This window comes from Nelumbo nucifera, chromosome 3 (assembly GCF_055504915.1).
Source record: "Nelumbo nucifera cultivar China Antique chromosome 3, China Antique-T2T, whole genome shotgun sequence".
Lineage (NCBI taxonomy): Eukaryota > Viridiplantae > Streptophyta > Magnoliopsida > Proteales > Nelumbonaceae > Nelumbo > Nelumbo nucifera.
This window is the reverse complement of record NC_142651.1, coordinates 110809451-110820924: the sequence shown is the minus strand read 5'-3', so window position 1 is coordinate 110820924 and position 11474 is coordinate 110809451. Positions and strand designations below refer to the sequence as shown.

General features: G+C 36.3%; 1 long non-coding RNA gene across 1 annotated transcript; it reads left to right on the top strand.

Moving 5' to 3' along the window:
- Positions 1 to 2175: 2175 nt before the first annotated feature.
- LOC148801845 (uncharacterized) lies at positions 2176 to 9033 on the top strand. Its single transcript, XR_016083767.1, has 3 exons — positions 2176 to 2466; positions 2555 to 8365; positions 8487 to 9033. It is a non-coding gene; the product is annotated as an uncharacterized LOC148801845 (long non-coding RNA).
- The last annotated feature ends 2441 nt before the right edge of the window (positions 9034 to 11474 follow it).

Below are 11474 nucleotides of genomic sequence, written 5' to 3'. Positions count from 1 at the left end.
TCCACGAAGAGCATAGAAGTGTTCTAGAGTGTCTTAGGCTTCCTTGCTGGTTTTGCAACCAACAACATGAGAGAGCGAGAGAGAGAGATTTCTGATAACGAGGCCAACATCCAACTGAATAGAAAGCAATCTTGCTTCTTCCATGAGGCAGTAGCTACAACATCTTGTGCAAAAGGAGTCTAACTAGTTGAGGTGGATGGACAAGGAGTTGATCCATCTACATGTCCAAAAAGTTCATCATGGCCGATCGACTAGAGCGTTTTCATCCTAAAAATGCCATATGATTGGTGCCATCTACTACTTTAACCAAAATCAGTTCCAGAAAGCAAGGCACCGAGTGATGACGAAGAGACTCACTCCATTGGAGTTCTCGTTGTTCAAGATAGTGGATATGATAAGGAGAGAACAAAGTTCAGGATCAGTGAAATAAAGATGCTGGCCGGTTCAACGCTCTAATACCATGAGAGACACAAAGTGGAGATATATAAAATATGGCTTAAAAAGCCGGTTTCATGGGTCCGACTATGATATGGAAAACCATATTATATCTAAAACCTGTACTGCTGCCATGTATACAGCAGTTACCGGGTTATCTTCTTCCAGTAACCGAATACTCTGTTAATTAAAATTTAAAAGAGTCTTTAACTTATCCGTTAACCGAATACTCTGTTACATTCTTATCTTCTTCCAGTAATTCAAGATATAGATCGTGGGAATCAGATTCAGGACACAGTAAACAATTTGTTATAGACTTCCAAACACGAGAAAACCTTCTCCTGTTCTATTTCATGACAAAACTAGCGTAGTTGAGACAACTATTAAGGTGATGCGAAGCCTTAAATCCTTAAAGGACCCATTATTAGTTCCCATCTTTTGTTATCTCCTTCCCAACGACATTTAGATCTAAAATACAAGAATTTAGACCTAGATTAGAATCTAGTAATGATCATGCTCTTGCAAATAATACAGATGTATTTCTCCTGTATCCTCTCAGAGCACTTGTCTGACAGACAAGAGCCTAGCAAGAAAAACGAAAAAAAATCTCAAAACCAGTTCTTTGAATCATTGAACTACCTGGGAGAGAGAGAGAGAGAGAGAATGAGTAACACTGCAGAACATGATACCCAATCAAATGGATATTTGCAACATGCATTTTTCTCCCAATATCCAGGTCCCTTTTTAGACACAATGCGTTCAGATCGTCACTTAATGACGTTTTAGGAGAACCAGGCATCAGGATCTTTCTCCCAACCAAATGAATGTTATTATATCAGAAAAGTCCCATTAATCAGCAAAGTCAGACTTGCAATGCAACCACTGAAGATAAAGAGATCCCATATGCTTGGAACTTGAAATGAAGACCCAAATCACGCAAGAACGAAAGAATGATGAACATATATAAATTGGTAGAGAAATAAAACCAAACAGGTCAAATCCATCAAAGTAAAAGATCTGCAAGAGCAAAATTAAGAAAAGAAAGGAAGAGAGACAATGCTTACCATCAGATTTGACAGGGTGAGAGAGCAAGAGGATGAGGATCACTTGAAGAAGCACAAGGGTGACGAGGTGACACCAAAGAGAAACCATTGTTGTCAACGATGATTCAACAGGGGTAGTGAGCTGAAGATATTAGGGAAAATAACGGTCATTACTTTTTCATAAGTTAGCGTCTTTCTTAAAATGAATTTATTTTTTCAAATGTGATTTTAATTGTTGTTTATGAAACTGATTACTTACAATAACCCATATTCACGTAAATAAAAAGTCGAAAGTTGATTGGGCTATCTCATCCTATGTGATTTTCCATATCATAGATTTCCCTTCATTAATGTATTTATATACACTTGTGGACTGGTTATAGAGGATGAGGTATAATTTGAAATAATTTAAAATAGAGATAAAATACAACGTAACAGATGATAATTTAGATTACTGTGTAGAGCATTTTCATGCCAGGATTCTACTTGAGCTGCTGATCTGGATTAGATGATTGACTACGTCTATCCATTATAAGAAAAACCGGCTAAGCCGGCGGTTGTAAGCCGGCAGTCATAAAAAACACCGACCTCGATGCATCAATGGTGGCGATTTTATCAAAACTGCCGCCAATGAATTAAACCAAGGAAACCGTTAAAACAGGGTGGCAGTTAAGTGAACTAAAGCAACGGTATTCACATTGAACCAGCCGATCATAATTAAATTGTTCTTAAACTGACTGGTTCAATGCTTTCCCTCCATTAATTTCTTAAACAATGGAGCCGATTTCTGCTCCGTCCGTCTTGGGAGAAAGCAACGACTCCTCTCCTACATGGGAGAGAGCAACGATTTCTCTCCCACACAACTCTAGTTCTCTACTTTCTCTCTCACACAACAATGAAAGGTTTCCTTTGATCGAGAGTTTGAATTGAGCTCTATTAATACTAAATTGGCGCAGAGCTGTGAAATTCAACAGAGAAGTCGAGAAAGGTAAGTTCATCGACCCTTGTAGTTTTTATACCCCATTCTTGTTTCTCTATAAATTATAAAACCCTAATCGTGCTTTTTTTCATCGAAGGGCTTCAACAACTGCTAATCTACACTCCTAGTACATAGAAGAACAAGGAAAGGGCGGAAAAAGCTTCTTCTTTTATTTGCGTTTTCTTACTTGATTGGAGAAGGGTTCCGCTTTACTGGTTATTGAATAATTTTCAGTTTGAATCTCTCCAGTTCTCCATAAATAATATATTTACATTTTTTGCTTTTCTTGCTTTGGTTCTAATATGAAGATGAGTATAGTAGATCAAGTATGTGAATGCAGAATCCTGAATTATGGCTGATCTAGAATCGTAGGAAAAAAACAGAACAAGTCTACAATTTTTAGATGATTTAGAATAAATGTATTAATTTTCTGCATAAGATATGACCAAGTCTCAGATAATTAGATCAATGTCTGAAAAGTACAAAAGAATATCTATAACTCCCCGACCATCACTCCCTGCAGCATTCCAGACCCTCCAGAATGGCTGAAATAAAATAAACAGCTCTGATTATAGTGCTCCATAAAATAGCTGCATACATCTTAAGTTAACTGCTTTGTTGATAACCTAACAAACTACAAAGAAAAAAATAAGGACACAAAAATAGGAGATGCTCAATCCAGGTTTGATTTTCCTATCTTTAGGAATTCTAGGCTAGTGGTTATGACATTCCACACTACCAGGAAGCAAGCTTAAGAGACTCAACTTTGGTCACAGTCTTAAACTCTGTGTTTTATATTTTGCTTATCCTCATTTAGAGGTCATGTGAAAGACATGCAACTACTTTCATGTCCAATTCAAACATTATTTTTGGATTGTTAATTTTTTATTTTTATTAAGTTTTGTTAGGTAAATTTTCTTTAATTTATACTAACTATTATTTTTTATTATTTCAAAATGGAATAGTATTAAGTTAACAATAATTAATTTCAAAAACAATAAAAACAGTCTTGATTATTAAATATTAATTATTTTTTCTAAGATATTGGTAACCATTCAGTACATGGCTTGTGAAAGAAACTGTGTATATGGTATCTGTATGGTATATGGTACTGTGAGAGGAAGAAAGCACTCTCTCTCTCATGAAAGAAAATACAACACTAAAACAACCAAGAAACATTACATCAACACCATAAACCCTCCAAGAATACAACTGACATATCCTCCTCGGTGGAGTCCCCTTGGATCTCAACAGGCTCTTGGCGTTTTGTAGAATAGAAACTGATTAAATAAGAAAATATATGTAAAGATTAATTGTTAAATCTAATGTAACAAATGTGTTTTTGTGGGGGGGTGTCCAGGATTCCTGCTTCAGCTCAGGGAATAAGAGTCCGATTCATAGCCATTATAATTATTGCTCTGTGGGTATCCCGTATAGTTTTTTTATTTTTTATTTTTTATTCAGGTAATTATTGTAACTAACAAACATTATAGTTAATGTATACCGTGGAAAGCAACTTGCTGTGTTGGGAGAAGTTTTATAATTAAAATTTGCACCCCCAAGATAAATTTTGTGAGCTTTGAGATCAAACATTATTTATAAGAAATGGTGTTTGTCAATTTCTCTATCTCTGTGTGGGTTTGCATTAAATGTTTTTACTGTTTTGCACCAATAACACTAATTTCTTTTCCAAGAAAAGAAAGCAAAAAACAATGCATCTTGGTATGGGCAAAAGATGCTCTTCCTTAACGGCTGATTGCATGCTTAGTATTAATAATCAATACTTCAATAGATGAACAGGTAGTGCTTGAATGAGATACAAAGATTCACTGAAACTGTGCTTGATGATAAGGTGAATTCTCTAATGGAGTCTCTTTTTTCTTTGATTTTATCTGATAGCTTTGATTGAGTTGTCTTTTGCTGGGTGTTGTTAGTAAAAACTATTGAGGAGTTTCAAAATTTGAATCATCTGGCCTATTAATAGCTATATATATTTAATTCACACTGAGTACTGAGTTACTGACCCGGCTGTTGATCAAGCAACAAGCACAGACAAAGTTCAGAAGTCGGGCTGGCAAGCATGAGAACACAAGTTCAAGTCCGAGGGCAGCTACTTTGTGCGAAAAAAATGACAAAGGTTAGGACCCTACTGAGTCTACCCCTGCCAAGAACCCAGATGGCTGGGACCAACATTGAGTAATGGCCTTAATGGCCTGTACAATGTTTGACTGTATAGCTTTGGGGTCTATTTTTCCCCTTTAATGAAATCACTTTACCTTCAAAAAATAAATTCGTATTCTGTATCCAAAGTTCCTAATCATCTCAAGCTGCCAGAGTAGCTTATACCACTTCTTGATGAAGTTAGAAAAATCATTGTAAATCTGAAATGTATTTGGAAAAAAGAATGTTGTATATTAGCAAAACTTGCATAGAGGAATTATATCTGTAAGAGAAATATATCAAGAATAAAAGAAAGATTTCAAATGAACTTTCTTACTGTTGCATAGAGGAATTATATCCTTTTTTCATAGAGCATTCATGTAATTAACTTTCTTACTGTTGTTTCTGTTATTCCAATTATAAAGATTTCAAATTGTTTAACACATTCCTAGTTTCATCACTTTGTGGATGAGGTGATGGCTTTTGCATTAACTGCATATTGATTCCAGACATTATGGTTTCTATCTTGACTACCACTTGTTCTGTTCCATATAAAGTAGTTATGTTTACAGCTCTTCTTGATACATATATGGATAGGACTCAACAGTCAAGCTATTATATATGAGTAGGATATTATCAAAAAAAATATGGTAAGATGCTTTTCTTGTTTAGTAGCTTGCAAAGGCAAAGAAAAAGCTGTGACCTTAATGGGCAGGCCCACAGGGTTATGCATTTGTATTATTTAACTTAAGAGGCAAAACCTTTACAGTAAAATGTAAATGAACAGAATATTGTTCTCTGCTCGATAATATGGATTTCTAAGAAACTAGTTATTTGATTATTTTACCTAGAAAGCACATTATGAATATTATGTCCTTTTTATTCACATTATTATTTGGAAATATTTCCTGGGTTTTTTTTTTTTGGTGCTGATATGATGGACTCGCTGTACTGGGAAGCAGTGAGATGTGCAGATGTTAAAGGGGAGAAAGACGGTTCAGCCCAGGGTCAGAATTTGTAGGCCCAAAGTACTGTTGGGGTAGGTGCCAGCTCGGAATTGATGCCAATTCACGGGCAGGCGTTGGTGCATAGAGTGTGGGTTGTTGACATTTTGAATGTTTATGGAAATCAGAAATCTGCATTGGGCCTGTCCATACTTTTCCGGATGTTAAAGAGATTGCTGATGCCATCAAAGAACGAGGAAGTTGTTATAATTCATAAACTGAAAAAAGGGAAACCGACCATTCCAACCCATGTTTAAAAAATTTGGAATCAATTTTAACAGTAGATGACCTTCAAACTCAGGAACTACAGGGAAGATTTATCATGGGGTGTGTTGCTGACATAACTCATATTCTTTCTTTTTTTCATTAGTTGCATGGTCTGTGAGTAATCTATAGTTATTAAGAGAAAGCCTATACCATTAGAAGTTTGTTTTTAAACCAATGATGCATAATGGTAGTCTTATCATTTTGAACAAATTTTCTTGTGCAAATCCTCATGAGCTGTAGGCCTTTTCGAGAGAAGGCATCTATTTAGATCCCACATAAACATTTCTAGGTAATGTAATGACTTTGAGAGAAGTAGAGGCAGGCCTCCTCTCTTCAAAGTCTGGCCTGTTTGTGCAAAAGCTCAAGACTAGAATAACTCTTTTGGATGTACATATTAAACCCAACTCTTTGATTATATCAATCAGTGTTTTGCATTTAATTTGCTTTGATTTATGCCAAATTATCTATAAGAAAGTATTCATGCTGGAATAGATATTAAAGTTAGTTTAATACTATGAGTATGATCTTTTTTTACGTTTAAGATCAATGGCAACTTATTTGTTCTTCAAGTTGATCTTCTGACTTGCTTAATGGTTATTCCAGGAGGGCTTGCAGAGATTATGATGTTCCAGAGCCTTCTTTTGTGTGGAAGATCAGAGGTATATGATCAATACAGGGATTGGCGGCTTGATGTTGATAATATGACATATGAGGAATTGCTTGAACTGGGAGGTAAAATTGGATATGTAAATACTAGTTTAAGAGAAGATGAGATATTCCATTGCCTCAGAAAAATTAAGCACTCCTTTATGGAGGATCTGCAATCACATATTCCCACTGAAACAGATTGGAAATGTAGCATTTGTCAAGAAGAATATGTAGTTGATGATGAAGTGGGAAAGCTGGACTGTGGCCACAGTTATCACCTATTTTGTATAAAGCAATGGCTTCTGCAGAAGAATGCTTGCCCTGTCTGCAAGGCTGCAGCAGCAGCAATACTAAGATTGGAAATCATTCAAGAATATGATGCTGATAATGAGATGGGAAAGCTGGATTATAGCCAGAGCTATCACATGTTTTGCTTAAAACAGTGGCTTCTGGAGTGCTTGCCCGGCAGCCATGCTGCCAAGTGCCAGCTCAATATTAAGATTGACTTCATTTGAACCTCAGTGTCTGCCAATGGGTATTGGATCAGTGTTTCTCCTTTATTGCTTTTTGTACAGCTTTCGACTGAAATAAGCATTCATCCATTCTTTGTTGTGTAATTTCTCTACCCCTTTGTCTAATATAAAATATTGGGCTTTTGTGGGAGCCACAAACACTTGAAAGTTTGCAGCTGTTGTCATCACCATTTCATGGGCAACATTTACATTTCATTCAGTTGTTTTGGTTCCCGTGAGATGAAAATACTTTTAATACAGTCAAAAGTTACCATTCAAAAAAAATTAGTTATATTTAGTCTATTTATCATTTTCATTCTTCTGTCTACTGTTAATAGAACTCACATATATATGGAGGTGAAACGAGGATCTGCTGCAGTGACAAAAGCTGAGCGGTAGCAGGATTAATTTCAATGATACTGGTAAGACTGCATCAAGACAGACGATGATGAAAGAATCTATCCCCATATCCTCAAATACTGCCAGAAACAAAAGTAAGAGCATAATTGGACTAGTAGATGGTGAACCTGAGGATGGAAATAAAACAGGAAAGAAGAGAAACCTTGGAATAAAAATGGGATCACCAAACCTGCATCGAGTGTTCAATTAATTATAGTGCTTCCACTACTACTTACTATTTTCCTTTTTTTTTCTTTGCCAATGGAGATACTTTCTGGGAGCCAATTTGCACTGAAAATTGCATTCAACACTGTTACAGGCCCGCGATAGGATCTCGTCACGGGTCGGTCCACGGGAAAAACCTCATGTTTTCCCTTGTTCCTCCCTTTTCTTGAGGAACCTATCTTGGTGCCTTAATGGTGATTTGTTCAAGCGATCACCAACTCTCCTCTACTCTGTCTTGACTGAGAATTTCGATGCCTCTATTGAATATCATTAGCTCCTTTAAATAGGAGATTACAAGAAGATAAGAATCCTACTTTTAGGACTCCCTACTGAACTATACTACTGAATTTAGATAAGAACATTGAACAGATAAGACTCCCTACTAGATAAGATAGAACTGTATCTAGCTAGATAAGATGAATACACTGAATTAGATAAGATGAGAACACTAAGTTAATCGCCCATTACTGCTGCTGACCATTAAACTCTGAATTAATCACCCATTACTGCTGCTGACCATTAAACTCTGAATTAATCACCCATTACTGCTGCTGTTAGCGGCTGTAAAAGCATCCACAACAAACACCAGATGGGAATGCTGTAGATGACTTCCCTTCATCTTATGAGTAGGATAAGAAGTCCTGCAGTTGGAAGAAAATTGAGACAGTACCTACTCTGCCCATATTTCTGAAGGTAATGTTTAATACTTTACTAGAGATGGGTTCCTTTAGCTGAAAATTTTCAAGTTTTCATAAATTCTGTAGCTCTAGGGTGTAATAAGAAATGGTTTAACTTCCATGGTTATTGTCTGCAGTTCCAAGATGTCAAATACAAGGTAGTTATGAACAAGAGAAGAAGCTCGGATGCTCAGAAGTACATACTCTATGGGATTACGGGTTCAGTAGAACCGGGTTTGTGCAGCAATGTCATGTGTTTCAGATAACTGAGTCTATAGTATAGAGTTCATTTTGACCAGAAGGATCTCAGCTCTCATACTTTCAAAAGAACCGAGTCTAGAGTTCATCCAATAAGTGAAGCTGAAGGTGTTGAAATGACAAACAATGTAAATGATTCACAAATAACATCAAGGATTCAAAACTAGGAAGTTTTAGATATTCGACTGGAGGAAGAGGAACCAAGACAACAAGAAGGAATCTCCTCCCACAAACTGCAACCCAACTACAAGTTTATATCATGATTGATCTAATCCTAGTTATATATTTGATGGAAAGATTGCCTTGGTTGATCAATATGTGGCTAGCTTTTTGTACAAGCGCAGTTGGAGGATGTGGCCTTGTAATAGACTTATAGTAATATGTGTGCAATGTAAAGTGTGAACACTCTTTAATGATTGTATTGAATTCTTGACTAGAAATGCAAATCAGATTTCAGATTATTAGAATTGATTGTATTGAATTCTTGTTTCAGGTTTCAGTTTTAAGCAGGTGTCAACTGATATTATTATTTAAAAATTAACAAAATCTATGCCGGCAGTCATAGAAACCACCACATTTGACAGATCATTACACTTAAGCCGGCGGTTAATACTATGTCTAAGCCTGCGGTTAATATATTTATGGCGGCGATTTAATTAGATGACAATTTATTCTAAGCTGGCGGTTAAAAGTGTCGGATTTTACTACATGGTTTACCTATGGTGGCGGTTTATTAAAATGACAAATGGCTCTAAGCCGGCGGTTATGACTACCGGCAATCAGTGTCGTCTAACGCCGGCTTATGAATGGTTTGACCAGGTCTCTAGGACGGTGGTCTTTGTCTTTTAGGCCAGCGTTCATGACCTAGGTCGGCGTTCATGTCCCATTAATTTTCACAAATGGGTTTTAGCGGAGCCGTCCAAGAGATGTTGGAATGATTTGGGATCTACCAGAAAGGAGAGGGAGAGGCTGTCTTCTGTTATTTCTAAGAAACGAATATGTCGATTTGACCTTTAAGTAGTTTAATAATAATATAGGATATATTTAAATAATTAACCCTTATTTTTTTTCTTTACATGGGAGTTCACATCTCCGCCCCACAGCACATTCACGCCGTGTATTGGAAACATCTTCCGATGATGTATCAGAACTGATGATGTCATCATCGAGTACATGACAAGGATGTGCTGTGGGGAGTTGTGTGGCAAGACGTGGTGGGGCGAAGATGTGGTCTCACAAATGGAAAAATAAGCATTTTAGAACAGTAATTGAACCAAATAAGTGAAATTATTTAGACTTTAAACTTTGCTATGTTTGGTTTAAAGGAAAAGGTAGGGAAAGGAAGGGAAAGGCAAGGAAACCTCCCTACCTTTTTCTTCAAATTAAACACAATCTTAGAGCTTGTTTATTTGCTCTAAAGTGTAATATTTGAAAGTGCAATAATTACATTAAGAGTTATATTAGTATTGGTAAACTTTTCTTTACTTGAACTCTGAATGTAGAGAAGTTCTAAATTCTGGATTCTGAAAATTATCAAATATCTATTTTGGCCTCATATATGAGAATTTTTGTTTGTCTTTTTGGGAGTATCATTGGAAAACAAAAAGTTACATGATTGTACTTTAAAAAATAAAAGATAAGAGAAAACCAACAAATATTTTTCTCTTAAAGTTAAAAAATTCCTTTTAAGAGATAAGAATTAAGAGAAAATTAACAAGCCCTTAATCTCCGCCACAACCTAACTGGCACATGCGAATAAAAAAAGGTTTCTATTATAAAATGTAAAACCACAAACTAATTGGCACAAGCAATACAATCAAGAGAGTTCGCATTTTGTGAAGGGAACTAGAGACGACCACGTTGGCAATTCAAAAAAGGAGTAACGTTAACAGGTGCTCAACTATTAACTGAACAAACTCAGTTGAACCACCCACAAAAGCCATGAATAAATTTTCTTTCAACGTCATTCAACTCTCCTCCCCATTTTGAGTCCTCTATCATTCGAGCTAGGGGTGAGCAAAAAAAATTAAAAAAAAAAACTGAACCAATCGAGAAAATCAACCAAAATCGAATTGAAAAATTGGTTAACCGAACTTGTCGGTTTGGTTTTGGTTAACCAATATAGAAAACCGGTGGTTAACCAAACCGATTGATATACATATATTTCTATATATTTTATATATATTTATGTATATTATATTATATATCAGTTCAGCTACAGTCAAAGCATGATGGGTTCGAACACAATTCGAACATTATGAGAGGATGACACGTGCCCATAAGCACGTGTGCATTCCTCATTCGTGCGGGGATGGTAAATGGGCATTTAACATGAATGTCGTTAGCCATCCTTTTGTTCTCCTTTCCCGTGTCTCTCCATTCTCCACCCAAACCTTTCGTTCTGCTATCCTCTCCAACCGGCGAAGCCAAAAGGCATCACTGCCGAAAGCAAGCTTCTTCCAACGACCGGCAACAGAAGTTTAGTGTTTCTCTCCCTACTGTGGTTCATCTGCAACTGAAACCCCAAAAGGCAAAGGCATCAGTAGCGAAGGCAAGCTTCTTTCGGTGATCGGCGACAGAGGTTTAGTGCTTTTCTCCCTACGGTGGTTCACCTGCAATTGAAACCCCAAAAGGCAAAAGGGATCAATGGCTTCATCTGCAACTTTGTGCTTCTACGTCTTCATCTGCAACGGCTTTCATCTATGGTGGTTTTAAGACATCAATGGCTTCATCTGCAACGGCTACATTTTACTTTAGTATATTTTAGAACAGAACAATAATAAAATCATTTCTGGGTTAATTTTTTCTCTTATGTAAAATCATTTTTGGGTTAATTTGTTTATGGGTTATTTTTTTCTCTTATAAAA